The following is a 20,365-nucleotide window of genomic DNA, read 5'->3' as shown; positions in this document are numbered from 1 at the left end:
AGATGGAATACTAACTAGTATGCTTACTAAATCCAAAACTGATACACTTATAGAGGTATCCAATGCTATAGAAAAAAAAAATGTACTTATTGCTAAAGAACACAAAATCGTAGAACATGTTGTACTCACTGCTAATGAACTTGACTTAGGAACTAAAGAAGAGAGAGGTTGCAACTCGATAGATGAAGTGGTAGACACTTCCATTAGTGATGCACTAAGCTATGAGGAAGAAAAGAGTGATTGGACATTTGATGTATCTGTTGTGGTCACAATTAAACTTGCTAAATTTGACTCTGAGTTTGATGTAGTTGCTGATTTTCCTAGAGAATGAGAAAGTAAGGCAATGACTACTATAGCTATCTTCATAGGATCAGTCTCCTCATCATCTTCTCCAACTTCCTTAGTGGCTTCGTCCTCTCTATCTTCTTCAACTCCTTCATTTTCAAACTATATTGTTTCAAAATTTGTTCCTTCTTCCTCATCATCACTATCATCATCCTTGACATCTACTATAGAGTCACTTGGTTTATGCAAGTGATAAATATTCCTCTACATGCCTATATCATTCTTGAATACATTCTCTATATATTTTAACAAAATTAAACAAGTATTGAATCTAAGAGTTATTCTATCTTCATATTTCTTCATAGACTCTTTTACCTCGGCATTGGTAAAGCTCAGTAACAACTACCTCAGGTTTTGTTCATAGATATCTCTTGCTGTCTACATGGCTAAGTCCCATCTTGGCTTCAATCTCTCTAATAGATCATTAGAGATTTGAGATGCTATCTAATCAAGGGAATACTTCCATTTACCCATCTTGGTTAGCACCAATTCCTCAATCCGTTTCTTCTCAGCCTCTATCCTAGTCTCATAATTTAAGTATTTGAAATTGGTTATGCTTGCACCTTCTTCCATCTATTTCAGTCTTTCCTAGAAGGTGAAAGGAGGCTTTCTAAACACAACTTCACTACCTTTCTTCCTGGATCTTCTAGTAAACACTGTAGTGAATGGCTTGGGTGGCTTGGTGATGATCACCTTGTCTTTCTTCTTCATTGGATCTTCTTCCTTTTCCAACTCATCTTCATCTTCTATTTCATCATCATCATCATCTCCTTTACCTTTGGTCAAAAAAAGAGGTGTGCTAGTTTTGATTTTTTCTATTTTCCTCTTGCCTTTGTTAATCGCATGTGGAAGCTTGATTTCAAGCTCTATTATTTCCATGGCCTCATTATATGTTCTAGAGTGTGGTGCCCTTGGATCAATAGGTTCATTTAATAAGGCTTCAATTATGTCTTTTTCTTCATCAATGTTCACCTCATAGGCAAGAGGTTTTACCCATACAACTCTTGGAATCACTACTTGAAAGTAGACTTTGTCACTATCTACCATGAAACAAATGTCATCTTTGTAATCTTCAATCAATTTCTTGGGAATCCAAAATCTGTTATTCATTTTCTACTTGAAAACATCAAAGTAGTTACCCATTATGATGACAAAATTTTCACCCATTTTCGCGATGTACTCGTTAATATGATACAAAACTAGCACATCCTTTCTCCATATGACTATACTTTTAGAAGGGAAACAATTTTGAACATAGAAAAATAGGCATGTCAACAATAAACCAAATTTAGAAGGATTTTTCTTGGATGTCCTTATACTTTCCATGTTTTTGTTGAACTATTTTAATAATAAATTTGCAAGATCATATGACAGATTATTTTTCACGACTTTGAATGCCAAGTCTATTGCTTCACATGACACACTATTGAGGTGATTCGAACTATATATCTTGTATGCTATCACATGTATGCTAAATTTCAATTCTGCATCTATTACTCTAGTAATCTTCACATCTCTACCATCCCACTCAGCTAGGGTTTCCTCCTCTCACTCCACCCATCCTAGGGTTTTAGCTGCTTTGGCTTTTGAGAGAATGGGAAGGTCGGTGACACAATGAATCATCTTCTTAGTAATCAAAACTATTTGCTCAAGCCATAACTAACTATCATGAACTTGGCTTAGGATGTACCTAATCCATTTGATTTGAAAAATTTGGGGCTACTGGGGAATGTTGGTTAAACCCTTAACTTCCAAGTGCTTATGCTCAGGTTTAAGAACACCATTTATACATAATTCACTTAGGGAATCATCCATATCTAGGGTTCCAATTTCTTGATTTTACACTTAAAATGAGTTTAGATATCATTAATGAGAAGTAGCTTAGGAGGGATTTGCGATTGTGCTCCATTTGGATCTAGGGTTTTCGTAATTGCTAGTACAAATTTGAAATCTAGTGGTTTGCATTCAACTCCTCGAACCAACATTTTTTACCCTTTTATTTCCTTGCTACTACTACTTGATGTTTCCATGGCTACTCAGTAGGTTTTGGAAAACTTCAAAAAATTTACTGCAAATTTTGCTCGAAATAGCTTGATCACTCTGCAAGTTGCTTGATCACAATAACACTTCAAGATTTTGGTGAGAAATGAATTTTATTTCCTAACTTTTGATAACATTTTTCCATTAATGCTTGGTATGAAAGTAGTTATGATGACATCATTATGCATGACTAGTTACCAAACATGTGTGACTAGTTACTCCTAACCTTTCTCGATAGAGTCCATGACCCAACCTTACTTGGTGATAACTGATACGGATCTTCTATGATCCCTTTGTATCTCAAATACTAATTTTGATCTTTTCTTTCTTTTAATTTTGGAACTATTTAGATGTGACCATGATAACACAATTCTAGTTCTTACATAAGAACTTAGTTGGAAATGGTAGAGTCACACACTTCTTGAGTGACATGACCATCACTTGGACTAGCTTCCCTGATGGATTTAGGATCCATTGCTACCTCATTTTCTTTCTGATGTTATCTTCTTTTTCTTTCTTTTCATCTTCAATTCTACCTATATTCATGCAATTCTTGGCTAGATGACCAAGTTCTGTATAGGTAAAACATGTTATGGTGGTATCTCTCTTCCTTATGTGATGTCTAAAATAGTTCATGCCAATTTGTCCATACTCTCCACAGTAATGACATATGCACTAGGTGTTATAGTCCCAACCAAATAATGATTTCACAATTTTCTCTACTAGATTGAATGACTTTGTTCTACAGTTTGATACCTTGTGACCTTGTTTCTTTCATTTGTGACATTTTCTTTTAAATTTTGGTTTTCCTTTACATTCATTAACTTTGTGACCATGCTGATTGCAATTGTAACATTTACCATGTAATTTTTCTTTTCCATTACTCCAACATTTGTTTGATGTATGACCTATCTTACCATGGTGATTGCAAGTAGGTCTTTGATTCCTTTGAGCACCTTGTTTGGAGGATTCACCTTCTTCTTTGTATCCAATTCCTACTTTACCCTTTCGTCTACAGAGATTCTGCTCATTTAGTTGATTCAATTGATTCATTTCTATTTTGGATTTTATCATTCTCTCATTGACCAACTTTTTAGTGTCTAGGTGACTTTTCAATCTTTCACTAATTTTCTTTTAAGATCTCAGCTCGCTTCTTATTCTTTCATTGATTTTTATTTCTAAATTTAGATCATTCCTTAATCTTTCATTGATCTATCTTTGACTCATGATTTCTTCATTTGCATTGGAGATTTGATCAATAAAATCTTGATTCTAAATGGATTAGTTTTGGATCTCATTTTTTCTTTTATCCATTTTTTCTTTCATCTTGTTTCTTTGCTCCAAGATTTCACATAGCCTTACTGATTGAATTTCTTATTCTCTTTTGAGCTTTCTTATTTCTTCTTGTAGGGAACCATTGCTCTCTAGGAGTTCTTTCGTTGCATTATTTTCTTCATATAAACTATTTGAAGGGAGAAGATCTTCAATCTTTTCTTCAATGTACTGGTGATCATTCATCTAATTTGCAAGTTCCTTCCTTCTTTTGAGGAATTGGGAAAGTTGCTCCTTAGCTTTCTTGAGTTGTGCAATGGCCATTTCTAGGTCTAGCTTTTCATTTTCAATTGCTTTATCAAGTCTAAAAATATCCATTGTCCTTGATATTTTCTCAAGCTATCAAGCTTTATACTAAAAACCACAATGCTCTAATACCAATTGTTGGACATATTCAAGACTATGCTAGGTTACTAAGAGGAGCGGGGTGAATTAGTAACCTTAAAACTTTTTCAACTTCACATCCTAAATGTAATAATCCAATAATCATTAAATAATATCTCAATGTATGCATAAGAAACTGAAAACATAAACATTCATGACACATGAACACAACAATTTGATTACCTAGAAGCCTTCCAAATAGAAAGCAAAACTGGGGTGGGGATGATACCCACAAACTTCAATACTACAACACAAATTTTGCATGTTAAGGATTATAATGATCACTTCTAATGATTTTCCCTATTAGGAGCAATTAGAACTACTAGGTCCATCTTGTTAGAGGATTTACAAACATAAAATTAAGTATGCACTCGGTAAAGAGATTCGAAAAAAGACTATTAAGTCTACCTTATTAGAGGATTTTGGACTAGTTCACTAGTTAGAACGAAATAGTAGATCTCTGACTTACAATTTATTTGCTGATATAGATTCTTTGAAGTACTAATCACCTTTATGTGATAAATATGACTCTACTACTTCTTTTTCTGATATGGCCTTACAAAACACTTGCTACTGATTCACATTTGCATTCTTCTTACATGTTCTTTTCTCTCAGTTTTCATTCATGCAACTATCTCTACATCTATATCTATATGGATATGATACAATACATTGTATATATATATATACATATATATACATATACATATACATACATATATATACATATACATATACATACATATATATATACATATATATGTACATACATACATATATTCCAATCTACAAAATTACAAAGTTGGGCAATATACAAGTTAACACCAATATTAAAAAGTTGACTCAAATGAAGACACTTAGGTTCTAAAGACTAAATTGGTGAAGTTCTGATACATAGTGTCCATTGTCATTACTCGACATCTTCATGCATTCAGTAGAAGTGAAAGCTCGATCTATACTAGTCATCTTAGAGTAGTCTCAAACTTGATCTACATGGTCAACTTGATAGATACTGTGTAACTTGGTAGAAACTGAATTCCATGTTTACCATTCCTAAAATTGGTTAACACTAAGTTTGCTTCACAAGAACTAATGACTTGGTAGAAATTGTGAAGCTTTGTAACCACTGAACTACTTGGCAAGAACTGTAGGACTTCACATTTGCCAAATTTACTTGGAAACTGCTGGAATGCTTGGTAGGAACTGTGAAGCTTGGTGACCACTAAATTACATGGAAAAAATTGTATACTATTCAATGAACTCAATAGGCATCAGAATCGGATTACGTGTTGTCACTAATAACAAAATTGATTTAATGTCAATAGTATGAAGTATGAAAAAGAGAATATTTTTCCTGCTTTTCAAAGATTGATAGGTTTTGAAGTGTACTAATTTAGATTCTATTAAATCCACACTCCTGTTGTATAGATAGATAGATTTTCAAAGGAATCGATATTCTCATTACTAAATGTATAATCATTTTTTGTTTCAGAGGAAAACATGAGTTGTAGAGTGATTTTGAGTGATTTTACAGCATACAACATTTACAGTTGACTGAAATATTTTGAAGAAATGGCTCAGAAAGAAGGTGAATTGATTGCATCAGTCCAAATTGAAGAATCTAAATTGCAAAAAAAAAAAAACCTAGTTCATTTGTTGAAGAGTGGATGTACATTCCACCTAGTTCTTCTAATGTACAATCTACGAATGATCATGCCTTTAGAAATCCATTTGTATTTTGTAGAGATGCAGAGGTTCCGGATAGGAATGGATATGAATTGTTCTAGTTCTTTAAGAAGAACAAAGTGGAGAAGGTCCCAGTTTGCAATTCTTAATTTAGAGATTTGAGCAAGTTGATCATGCAAAAAGTACTTGTCGATGTTGACCTGGTAAAGGTGTTGATAAATTGTTATAATCCATTCCAAAAGCCACTCCACATGAATGATATAAGCATCTTCACAACTCTAGAAAAGGAGACATTCATAGAGGTATTTGATATGGGAGGCTTAATGCCATTTCCTATTGAAATGGATAGCCTAAATGAAAATTTCAAGAGTCAAAAAAGCTTTTAGGGTAGCGAAATGACAATGCACATCGCTATGTCCATAATAGAAAAGGGGGAAATTCCAAAAAAGAAAGAAGTAAAGAGCCTTATTCCTCTTGAATTATTTGAAAGGTATTTCCTAAATACTATCTTTGGCCTCAAAAAAGTCCTAGGTTCACATGGAACCATGAATTCTTTGGGAGGAAATTATGTGATGGCACTACATATTATAGACCCAAACATAAATGTTGGGTATTCTTATGTAATATACATCATCAACAAGAACCATGATGAGATAATTGTTGCACAATAGGGATAATTGGAGAATTTTAGGCCCCCTCACTACTCTTTGATCATGCATTTGATCTTGTTAAAAAATGTTGATTCCTTTTATCAGAGTTTCTTCGAATGCACATAGGATTGGGGAGAAAGGTTATCAGTGCAAAGGTGGACAAGTGTATGGCAAAGATTCTACCCATATTCAAATGTTATTTCCTTTTATAATGACTTTGTGCATCCTATTTTGAAAATTATAGGAATAGTTGAAAGAATACTTAGATATGTTAGGAAGATTGTTAAGACTAAAATGTGCTCTGACATTGGGAAATAATTGATGTATGATTGTGTAAGAGTTTTTCTACTTTAGGAATATAATATTATAAGAATATATGGATGCCCTTAGCCACCTCACATTCTACTAAAATATGTCCTAGAGAGATTGAGCTTTGTAAAAGTTTCTTGGCAATTGATCTCATTAAATAGGGAATATATAGTCAAAATTGTCAAGAAAGGAACATTTTTGGGTAGATGCATTAAAGTAGGAGATTTTGAGATAGGTAAAAATGCCATTGAGGAGATTGATGTCTTTTTGAGAAGCTACAAATTTCCAAATGGACCAGAAAGAACATATGAGCCCTGCAATGTAGTCAGGATGGCTTTAAAGAGCATGAGGGGATATAATTTGCATCCCTACAAAGCCTCTATGGTAGGACGATGTCATTGTTGATAGATTAAATGAGGATGTATATAGAGAAAGAATGATCGAATAAAAAGATATTTTGAGTTTTGATTAGGAGATGAAAAAGGTAGATTCATCTTTTTAAAGTGATTCTATGTTGAGGAAGATTATTGTTCAAGGTTCAAAAAATGTGTGCAAAATTTTGATCAAATATCAACACAAGTTCTTGGAGAAATAAGAAGAAAATTTGACCCTAATTATTCTAATGAAGACATTATGGTTGAACTTAGTGATGATGAAGAAGATCAACCTATGAGCTTAGAGTGGGCAGAGTAGATGAATAAGAAGCAGAAAATGATAAAGATTCCACAAAAGGCTCAACAAAAAGCCTTATAGGTCCTATAAATGGGTAGCTAGTATTTTGATGATGTTAGAAGAAACTATTTGATAGCTCAAGCCATTAAGGATGAGAAAAGGGCTAGAAAAATGTAACTAAGGGCTCAAAGGATCAATGATAGGATCATTGAAGAAAATTAATTTATGAGTGATGGTGATTTGATCAAAATAAAAGAATTTAAAAGATTCATTTTCAAGTTGAAACTAAACAAGTTGTCTTTACAAATGATGCTAGGTGGCTCTAAAGAGGTAGTTGTTGAATTAGTACAAAAACTATAAGAGTGTGATCTTGCTAGTGATACCCTCACTCTAGAAGGGGCTAGACATCTACTAAGGAGAAGTGGTATGTTTGTTTTCCTAGAATGGGATATCAATTCTTCTTTTCCACTAAACTAGATGAGGAGATGGGACAAGACAATCTCATTTGAAGATGAGAATCAACTAGGAGATTTGAGAGGGTCAGGGTACAATATTGATCCTCAAATAATGGCTATACAGATTTGATCTCTAGAGCATCAAAATTCCACTGTTATGGAAATAAGTCCCCTAGAGTGAATGTGATATTTTAGAATGTGTACCCTACCTCTAGCAACCAAATATACAAAATACAAACTTTAGTGGTAGTGTTACGAAAGACCAAGATGGATTTCTTTGAAGCCTAATTGGAAGTAGCCTATGAAAGGTATATCAAAACCAGGAGGCATTGTGAGGAAGAAATGAAGAAGACTTATGTCTTGGAGGAGAAAACCATTACATTTTAAAATGAGATATTGGCATTAATAAGTGTTGTTAAACCATCTACAGAAATTTAGGATAGAGCTATCCAGATAGAGGGACAAGCATCTAAGATTGAAGGCACATCAAGTCTGGCCATGGCAATTGATGAAGAAGATTTGGAATCAAGTAAGGAGATTGAGATTAGAACTACCAAGAACTTTTTGGTTCACAAAAGAAATTCTCTAAAACTTTTTTCTCAAAATGTGCATAAAAAATATCTTGTCTTGCAGGGAACAAAGTACAAGTGTTCTAAGGAAATTGCTCTATTGTCTCATCCTTTTACCACATTGGGCCCTTATACCCAATTTTTTGATAATCTTGTGCATGTCCTGGCATAGAAGAAATACTCTCAAAGGTAATTATTATAAATACCAAGAAGATAATAAATAAAGTAAAGGATTTAAATGGCTTCTTTGCTACAAAATTTCAATTGATTCAAGATAAAATGAAAGAAATTGGCATAGGAATACCCAATTTTGGACAATGGTGGAGGAGTTAGGGACTAGATGGAGTGGTCATCTTCTTTTGACAATATTTTGAACTATCCCATATTTCTAGCCTATTATAATGATGAAGCAAGTATAATAGTAGTATATGATTTGATAGACATGCTATATAAATTAGATGCTAAAATGTCAAAAATAATTATAGAGGTTAAGGCCATGTAACAGAGAAAAAATGCAAATGCATTGAAGAGTTAAATGCAGTTAGAGATCCCACATAGTCCGATGTGGACATAGATATAGCCATTTGGGAGGTCATAGCAAATATTGAAGCTTTACCATCTAGAGAGAGTAATGAAAATGGCATAAAGATGCAGTTAAAGGTAGAAGAGAATAAAAGATAAAGAAACGGCAAGAAAAGTGATAGGAAGTTGAAGACCAATAGGGACATGTTCAAAACACCTAGAGAAAGTGCCACCGACCAATTTTGCAACTACATTCTATTTTGTATTTAAAGTACAAAGAATGTTTGTAATGTAGCAATATAAAATATCTTTGAATTTTGATTCCAATATAATTTTTACATGTGTCATCCTATTTGAAGCTTGTTCTAGTCCTTCATATAAAAGGATTACCAACATGTGGAGTGAGAGTCTGAAGTATGTACAAATTTTAGTGTTTATGTTATTTTTGCACTCGGTCTAGTAGTTTTTGTGTCAATTATGTATTGTACGTAATTTTCCAAATATGAGAATAAAAATGAATCTTGAATAACATTTTTTCATGTCTTGAGTTATTCTTGAGTATACATAGGTGATGCATTACTTTCAAGGAAGATTAATACAAAGGAAAATTCAACAATATTTGTGTCTCTAATTTTTGTCTCCATTTTCATGTATCTACAAGTTTGGGATTTAAATGGACAAGGTTATTTAATTTTGATGCAACTTGGATGGGTTGTATATCTTTTCATTTATTTCTTTTAATTCAAGGAGTTAAGTAAATGCTTTCATGAATTGTTAGGGTTTCTAGATATATGGGAGGGATATCATAAGAATGAAATTTAAGGTTAACTAATGATAATTTAATTTTAAGGAAATTAAATAGGTCTAGGGTTGAATTGGTGTGACTCTATATAATAATGGATAAGAAATTGATCATCAATTCATATGAAAATTGATAAGTTCATGTGGTTGCACATAGCACATATAAAAAGAACTCAATATTTACTTTTTTGTAATGAAGAATCAAAAAACTTGTCATCACTTATTTATAATAGTATTTCTTTGAATTATAGTTAGCTAATGTAATCAAGGGGTCATTTCAAAACCAAGGAGGAATTGTTGACCATTTTTTTCTATAGGGGATAGATATGAAGAGAAGAAGTTTTGAAGAAGAATATCAAAATATCTAGTCATTTATATCCCTAAGGTGCACTCGCCTTGGCCCTCTAGAGACTAAAGTGTAGAGAGTCTCTCTACTTTGTTAATGTTAGTCCAGATCTAAACAAAATCCTACTAAATATGGGATCTAGCTAGTTGGTAGGCTTTTTTTTGTCTTCTGCATCTTGGTATTGGGTCTTTCGCAACTTGGTATTTTTAAAACACCAACACCATGCTTGATCTATAGTCATACAAGGTACACTATTGAACCTACTAAATTGATAGAATTTGTAAGCAATGATTGTTATTAAAAATTCAATTAATGGATTAGAAATGTTTATAACGGATAGACCACATCCATTCCACTTGGCTCTAATGTTAGCTTCAATTTCTTTGTGGCTCAAACATTGTATGATATTTTTCTTGTCTAGGGTTGGATAACCTAAAACCCTATGTACAATTTTCTTCATGATTTCCACTAGTCTAGTTTGACCAATACTTCATGTCATGAATATTTCTCAAAACAACTATTTTCCATTCGACTTTGAATTCTTTTGGGAATTCTAGGGCATGGCTTAGCCCTTTCCTTTCAAAAATTTGAAAATTTTCCTTCAAGATTCCTTCATTACACAACTTCTCATAAGATTCTCTGTAATGCCCCACCAAGGGATCCAAAGAATTAACCTAGAATTTCACTAAGTTTGGTAGCATTTTTTTTATATAGTAAAAGTAACTACCACAAATAACTTATGCACCATAACGGAAGCAATAGCAATGCCCATAACATACATAATAGATTACATTCTTTAAGGATCCCTTAATATTGAATTACATCCAAATCAACTAACATTATTGAAACCATCTAATACAACAACCACATGAAATAATAATGATAAGTCCAATGTTTATAAATTACATTCCAAATGCTCAATCATCCACTATACATGTCACAGGGTATGAAAAGCTTAAAAGAATATACATATGTGAAATAAGGTACATCATCTTATTCTAATCCAAGATACATCAAAGTAAAGATAATAGCATGATACACATGTTACATCATCATAGAAGATATAAACATCCATCATAAAGATCAAACATAATCAACTAAGTGCATGGTTCCTCCCAACCATTAATAGCATCATTAGACCATCATGGGCCCTAGCCATCCCTCCGTGCGTAACATTCCAAATCACCGAAGAGATCAATGGTATTAACATAATAGGAATGTCACTCCTAACATATACTATATCATATGTAGAATGTAATCTAAGATGCAAATAAAATCATAAGATAACGTCATCTAACATATGCTAATCATCAATGAAAGGATACATATCCACCATCGTGAAGGATGCATCAACCACGATGTCTCAATGAATCTCAAAAGATAAGAGTGGAAAAACTCTACCACTCGACCACGTGGTACCTAAGTGGTCCACTCCCACCATACTAAGGAGATAATCTCAAGTCTCAAATAGGCTATCCAAAACACATAGCATAAATCTCTATAAGTCCAAGAATCCTAAAAGTATACTAACTCAAAGGTTCCATCACACAAAACTGACATCTAATTCCTAGAGGCACACAAAAACATGTAGGAATCTACTATGCAAGCTGGAAAGTGTCATCACATATATCATGTACAAGTTACCCTTGTAGTTAGCTAAACTCCACGGGTCCATACTGATCCTCATGCAGCCACTAGTATCCTCTCATACTGACGAGACATACTATGGAATGCAAGGTCACAACCATGTAATCTCTCTACTCCCATCCTAGTCTGTACAAGCACTCAAGGCATGGGCGAGAACAAAACAATTATATTTTTAGGTTCATTTAGTTAGTATTAGGTGTGAATGTTTTCACTTTTTAACCAACTTACAATGAGTTACCCTGGCAGCCTCTTAGGGCCTCAGCCCCCATTGCAAGCCACTTCCCGACGCTACAAGGAGATAACCTACCCTAAGCTCATGGAATCATAAATCTCAAAATCACAAAAAATAATCCATAATAAAATCATCAAATATGCATAAAAGCATCAAATCTCCATGAGAAAGCATCCATAGAAAATCATGACCACAACAGTTCTCTATTGGCAATTGAAGTGTCACTGATAATCAAAAGTATCCATTGGTTCTCGATAACCAAAGTATATCTCAATCATACTGATCAAAGACTGCAAAATGGTTGAGTTAAACATGTCACAATATGACATCATAAAATACATTTCAATCCCTTCATGGTGACTAGAAAATAAACCAAGGATAACTGTTAGATGAACCAAAAATGGTTAAGTCAAGTATCTCATACACAAGAATGTCAACTATAACAATCAGTAATTACAAATGTTACATAGAGAATTCCATCACATAACCATGGTTGGGTTTATAAAGATCAAGAATAAAACATCATCATGACATCACAATCACATAACCCCCAAGCCTCTGGTAGAGATCCTATAACTGGTCAACACTAGTCAACCCAAAACCCAAAACAATAGCATAAATAAAATACAATGCAAACACATGTTTTGGTTTTGCTAAAATTACATACTTGAATTTAAATGTGGAGGTTTTAGTTTACGTTTTCCAATCTACATATCAAGTGGAGAAATTTCATGTTTTACCTAACCCATGTATTTGTTTGATAGATAAAAGTTTCTCCCTAGAACCATTAGACTCAATTTTCTAATTGATCTAACAATATTTTGTTTATATAAACTTGTTTGAAAAATGACATTCCCAATGAATCCAATATTGTTAACAAAATTTCCATATTTCAAAACTTTGACTTATAGCACATTCTAATAATTAACCTTAATTAAACTAAGTTTAATTAAGTTAATTATTAATATATCTTCTTTTTAATAATAATTGATAAATTATTATTCATATTTTTAAAACATTTATCTATTATAGAATGGTCCATCTATACAAATCATTTTAAATAAAATAATTATTTATAACTAATATACATATACCTATATACATATATATATACATACATACATACATACATAAATACATACATACATACATACATATATATATATATATACAAAATATACATATATTATAATATACAATAATAACATTTTATAAAAATGAAATATAAAAATCAAATTATCAAAATAGATCATGATAACTGCACATAACTTAATATTTACAAATTTTAACAACTTTATAAACTGCGATTTATAAAAGAAATCACGTGGGCTAATTAAAGTAACCGCACCGCAGGTATACTGCGAATCGCAGGTACTCTCCGATCTTTGCAAGCCTGTGGTGGGTGGGGCATTGGATTCCCGCCTGCCCAACAAATATAAAATTTTAAATTTTTTTCATATAACATTTTTTACTAATGTTTCTCAAATGCAAGAAAACAAATCACAATGAGATTTAATGAATTCTGTCTAAGGTAAGTTATTCTACTTTCCAAATAAATAAATAAATAAATATATATATATATATATATATATATATATATGTATATATATATATATATATATATATATATATGTATATATATATATGTATATATATATATATATATATATATATGTATATGTATGTATATATATATAAATATATATGTATGTATATATATATATGTGTGTGTGTGTGTCTATATATATATATATAATATACGCAAAATTTTATCCAATATCACAGCATATAAATATATGAGTTTGTGCGTGGGAAAATATAAACATGTATATTTTACAATGAACATATACACAATTTATTTAAAGATTCCAATTTTCAAAATTTTCCTATAGACTATTTCTAATGGATTTGGCTACAATTTAAACCCTAGCCCCGTGTTCTCTTCAGATATATGCATATAAAGATTCTCAAATAATTTTTAACTACCCATATTTAGAATGCATACAATTAAAATAGGAAAATCCTAAGAAGACACATGGAAGACACGAAGAAGACAGGAAGTGCAAGATGCAGAAATAGCATAAGTAAAATCACAAGAATCTACCCAGATTCTGATGCTAATTCACTCTTCCCTTAGAAAACCTATAGAGCAAGCTCCTCCCTTCTCTAAAGTTCTCGATACCTCCAATGCTCCAAAATGCTCTCCAAATGTTATGTCTAAGCTTCTAGGAATGCCTGAATATAAAGAGCTCTCAGGAAACACCTAGAATGTCTCTAGAAATAGCTAGAAGGTGTCACCAACTAAGCATGTGTCTTTTCCAACCTTCTAGATGAGTCATAAGGTTGTAGACACCATGTGCTTAATTGATGCACTAACCCTTGTGTTGTTGACATAGGAGAAATAAAAAGGTGCATTAACTCCTAGGCAAGCTTATAACTCTAATTTACTTTTTATATAACTTCTATTTAAATTTTTATAACTTTCATTTTAATTTTTATAACTTTTATTATTATTATTTTATAATTATTATTAATTTAATTTCTAATTTTCTTTTATTTAATTTTTTTTCCTCAATTAATTCTCATTTAATTAAATATAATCAAAATATCAAAGATCAGAATATTATATTTATTTTTTTCCAAATAAATAAATAATTAATTAAATCTATTCATTAAGACTTAATTAATAGAGAATTCACCATAGACCTCCAACATAAAATATGAAAACCCATCATAGAACAATTCATACAAAATTAGTCTAAAGGGTTAAAAATCACGAAATATGTCATCCGACACATTCGGTGGGTAAAATATCCAGATACTTTTCCTACCTCACTAGGACAAATGGTTTAAGGGTTTCAGATTTGGACTTGAGAATTTATCTCCCTTCTCTTATCATTGAGATAATGTAATAGGGTACGCTCATCCTGGCAATTCAGCGAAGTCGATACCCGGTACCTGCAACCTACATAAAAACAATGCATGTACATACAATATATATAATGCTAAGCTAAACAGGAAATGGAAAGAAGTGGTGCATCATGTGATCCCAACTAGTAGATGACTACAACTCCCTTCCTTAACCATATCAGAAATGCCATACAATATGAACAAACACACACACCATACACATGAAAGTATGAGGTAAGTATCCATAATAAAGCACATGAAATAATAAACCATCTAATTAATCATCAACAATAACTAAAAACAATGTAATGATCATCATGCATACATGAAATGTAAAGTATAAATGATCTCATCATATACCAACTGAATCCATAACATAATGTCTGATAGTGTCGAAACAATACTACTAATCCATCAACATAAAACTAGTCTAACATAGTCTGATAATGATAACAACAATATGTCTAGAAAGATGTGAATGAGTGAAGGCACTACATCCACCCCCCCTTGGATTAAACTTACTCCTTGAAGCCTACAAACAAGTAGGGATATAACTCCTACAATCTAGCTGCATCCTCCCATGTAGCTGAAGAATCATCAGTAGGGTCCCATTGGACTCTTACCTGCTCGATGGTTCGACCCTTGAGGGTCAACTCCTGCTACTCCAGAATATGAACTGGCTCCAAAGCCAGCTGTCTGTCCTCTACATGCAACACATTCCAATCTAGAACATGTACAACATCAAGAATATACTTCCTAAGTACTGAAACATGGAACACATCATGAATACGAGCTAGGTTGGGCGGTAGAGCAAGGCGCTAAGCAATCGAGCCAATCCTCTCTAGAATCTTGAATGGTCCCACAAAGCAAGGTGCTAGCTTAGAACCCTTTTTGTATTGGATTGGACTCTTTCACAATCGCACTCTCAAGAAAACCTTATCACCCACAACAAATTGCTTATCTGTCTTATGTGCATCAGCATACTTCTTCTGCCTATCCTGTGTCGCAGTCAAGTGCTCACAGATACACACTACCTATCGGTCCATATCACGAAGCATCTTAGGACCCAACAAGATGCAATCCTCAAGGCTATCCCAACTCAAGGGTGTATGACAAGGACAGCCGTATAATGCCTGAAATGGTGCCATGCCAATAGAACTATGATACCCATTGTTGTAAGCAAACTCCACTAGGTAGAGATAGTCCTCCCAATGTGTCTGCCTATCCATCACATACATTCATAACATATCTTCCAAAACCTAATTCACCCTCTCTATCTGACCATCTGTCTCTAGATGATATGCCGAATTAAAATTTAATTGTGCTCCAAGCTCATGCTGCAACGATGTCCAAAATGCGGACGTTAATACATGATCCCTGTTAGAAATGATCTTTCTTGGAATTCCATGTAATCTCACAATGTCATGCATGAAGAAATTGGCTACAAAAATTTCTATTTAGGAAGACCTAATCAGTGAGAAATGTGCCACCTTAGTCAACCAATCAATGGTGACCATGATAGCATCATGACGACGAATAGTCATAGGTAATCCTATTATGAAATCCATGGAGATGATATCCCACTTCCAAGAAGGAATGAGATTTGGCTACAAAAGTCCAACCAGGTGGTGATGTTCTGCCTTAACTCTCTGACACTCAAGACACCTAGCCACAAAATCAGCAATTTCTTGCTTCATCCTAGACCAAAAGAACAAACGTCTCTAATCAGCATGCATCTTCTTGACACTTGGATGTGCTGAGTAAGGTGTACGATGGGCCTCTACTAAAATCAAGGTATGAAGCTCATCCAGTAATGGCACATAAATCCTCCCCAAATGTCTTAGGAGACCATGTGACTCTCGAATGTAGCCTACAAACCTACCTTCCAAAGTTCTTCCTGAATCTATCTCTCTGCACACTTCCTGATACCAAGAATCTGTAGGAAGTGCTTGAAGAATTCGACTCCTCAAATCTACACTAAGAGGTGTAGATGATATAACATGTCTCCTATGACTCAAAGAATCTACCACCACATTCTCCTTTCCCTAAATTTACTTAACCTCAAAATCATACTCACATAGAAATTCCATCCATCGCCTCTGGTGAGCATTCAAATTAGGCTGGGTGAAAATGTACTGAAGACTGCGATGATCGTTGTGTAGCTCAAATCTATGCCCCAACAAGAAATGTCTCCACCTTGTCAAAGCATGAACTACTGTTGCTAACTCAAGATCATGCGTAGGATAATTTAGCTCATAATCCTTGAGCTTGTGTGATTCATATGCAATCACCTATCCATTCTGCATCAATACTGCCCCAATCCCTTCTAGACAAGCATCTGTACACACTATGAAATCTCCTTCTAGATTAGGTATGGCTAAAATCGATGTACTGGTCAAAATCCCCTTGAGGTTCTGAAAGGCTTCCTCAAATTTCTCCATCCACACAAACTTCTTTCCTTTCCTCTGAAGAGAAGTGATAGGATGTGCTATCCTAGAAAAGTTTTGGGCAAATCTACGATAATAACCAGCTAGGCCCATGAAACTATGAATCTCTAACACATTAGTTGGTGTAGGCCAATCTATTATCACCTAAATCTTTGCAAGATCCACTAAAATACCATCACCTTAAATGACATGCCCTAAATACTGAATCTCTGATTTGAAAATTTTGCACTTAGCTGCATTGGCATAAAGTTGATTGTCTCTCAAACATTGCAATACCAATCACAAGTGTCCCTAATGCTCCTTCTGAGACTTAGAATATATCATTATATCATCAAGAAACACAAGTAAAAACCTGTCTAAATAATATTAGAACACACCATTCATCAAACTCATGAAAATCGATGGAGCATTAGTCAACCCAAAAGGTACCACTGTGAACTCATAATGCCCATAGCGAGTTCAAAAGGCAGTCTTGTGAATATCAACCTCCTTAATGCGAAGCTAGTGGTATCCTGACTTAAGGTCAATCTTGGAGAATACTATAGGTCCATTGATCTAATCAAATAAGTCATCAATCCTAGGCAGAGGATACCTATTCTTAATAGTCACCTTATTCAACTATCTATAATCAATACAAAGGTGCAAAGAACCGTCTTTCTTCTTCACAAAGAGCACTGGAGCTCCCCATGGTGATATGCTAGGTTGAATGCTCCCTTTGGCTAGAAGTTCCTCTAGATGAAGATGTAGCTCACCCAATTCCTGTGTAGTCATGCGATAAGGAGCTTTAGAGATAGGCTCCGCTCCTGGAATCAGATCAATACTAAAATCAATGTCCCTCTTTGGAGGCATGCCTGGAATCTCACTAGGAAACACATTTGTGTACTCCTATAAAATTACATGATCTAAAGTATTCCTCATAGGATCTACCTCATCAAGATAATTTACCATAACAACAAATATCTGACATCCCTTATGGAAACTCTGCTTCAATTGCATAGCAGAAATCATCTGCAGAGATATAGGCCTTGGTATCCCAAATATCTTCACATCATTCCCTTGGTCATCTTGGCACAAAATAATCTTCTTCCTGTAGTCTATACTAGCTCTATGAGATCCAAGCCAGTCCATGCCTAAAACCACATCATAGGAACCAAGGGATATGACTCGAAGATCCACTATAGTATCAAAGCTTCCTAAGCTAAGCCCACACTTATGAACTACAGAATCTGTGGAGACCTTAATGCCTGAGGCTAGTTCCACTTGCCAACCATGAACTTGCTTCACTGCATCCAACTTACACTTAGAAACTATAGATGGTGAAATAAATGAATCTATAGCTCCTGAATCAAACAATACTAAAAGAGATATACCTCGAATAGCACCTGTGGTCTCAACCACTATCCCTTGATGATCTGCCTGACGATGTTCTACTGCTGCAAAAACTCTATGAGCTCTTCCTGCATCCCTAAATGTAGGCTCTTAAACTATAGGCCTAGGTCCTGAAAAATGAGGTGCTCGTTGTGGACATTGAGCTGCATAATGTCCAATCTGACCACATGAAAAACATTCTGTATTTTTTCCAGATCCTCTACCCATAGGTGGTACATTTGATTGATGATGACTGTTCCTACTAACAAAAGACTGGTTGCTCTGATCTGGTTGATTGGGCTGATTTTGTTTATTGCGTTGAGTATTGCAGTTGTTATTGGAGTTAGAACCTTTGCCACCACCTTGGGCCTGAGAATTTGATCCCTTCTATTGTTGTGTCTACTGAGACTGCTGCCGATACTGTTTCCCCTTACAAAAAGGAGACTTCTTGTTATCACCTGAATTGTAGTTTCCTTTAGATCCTGATGCTGTTGGCGCTCCTACAAAACCTCCTTGACCAAGGTTGACACTTTTCTCAACTAGGATAGCTCGATTTACTGCATCCTTTAGGGTTTTTGGCTCAAATACCTTGAAACCTCCAATTATACGGTTATTCAAACCCCTAATAAAGTGTTGTGTCAACTGAGCTGAATTTTCACCAAATCCTGAAAAAGACATGAGCTCATAAAACTTACGCTCATACTCGGTCACTGACATAGTATACTGTTTGAGATTATGAAACTCATCAACCCTTTGCTGCTTCCATTCCTCTCATAGGAATCGTTCACAGAAACTCTCTAAGAATAGGTCCCATGTGACACTGCTCATGTCGATTCCCAGCTTCTTCTCCTCAATTGTCCACCAAGTGGCCCCAAAATTCTCTAAATTAGTGATCACAAATCTTGCCTTAACATTGTTGTCAAAATCTTGCATGGAAAAAATCCTATTGAGGGAAATAAGCCACTACTCGGCCACATAACTAGAACCTTGCCCATTGAAAGGCTTAACCTTGGATCTTTAAAGATCCTTCATCTGAGTGGACACAATAGACCTCTGACGATCCTTCTGAGGACTCCTAGATCTGGGTCTATGCTCTTGTTATGTCTGATGTTCTTTGGGCTATTCTTGAACAAGAGGTAGACGTTCAAGAATAGTTTGCATCATCTATCTCAAACCAACCTCTTTAGACTCAGCTCGGTCCTCTCTGTAGCTCTCTTCCTACTACCTACTAGCATGCTCTCCTCTGCTCTCTTCATGAGAAAATCCCTAATGGGAAGACTCATGGACACTGATAGCTCTGCCATGACCACGACCTCTACCATGGCCTCTAACAAAAGACCTAGTCCTAGATATAACTACAATAGTACAAAGTACTATTACAATAAAAAAAAACATGTTTGAAATAGACTAAGTTCAATTTAAGTGAAATTTTTAGTTTTGAAACTAAGTGTTGAAGTATGAAAAATATACAAGTAACAGTTTAGGTTCTGTTTTATTTCACCTAGTTTCAAGTTTGAAGAGATACACTGAATAGTTCAAAGTTTCTAGTTGTTCCAAAATACCTAGACCTCCCAATGTAGAAACTTGGGCTCTGATACCAAATGTAATGCCCCGCCAAGAGATCCAAAGAATTAACCTAGAAGTTCACTA

The sequence above is a fragment of the Cupressus sempervirens genome, chromosome 4 (assembly GCF_028749045.1).
Source record: "Cupressus sempervirens isolate cs-2001-9-10 chromosome 4, ASM2874904v1, whole genome shotgun sequence".
In the NCBI taxonomy this organism is placed as follows: Eukaryota; Viridiplantae; Streptophyta; class Pinopsida; order Cupressales; family Cupressaceae; genus Cupressus; species Cupressus sempervirens.
This window is presented reverse-complemented; position numbering follows the sequence as displayed.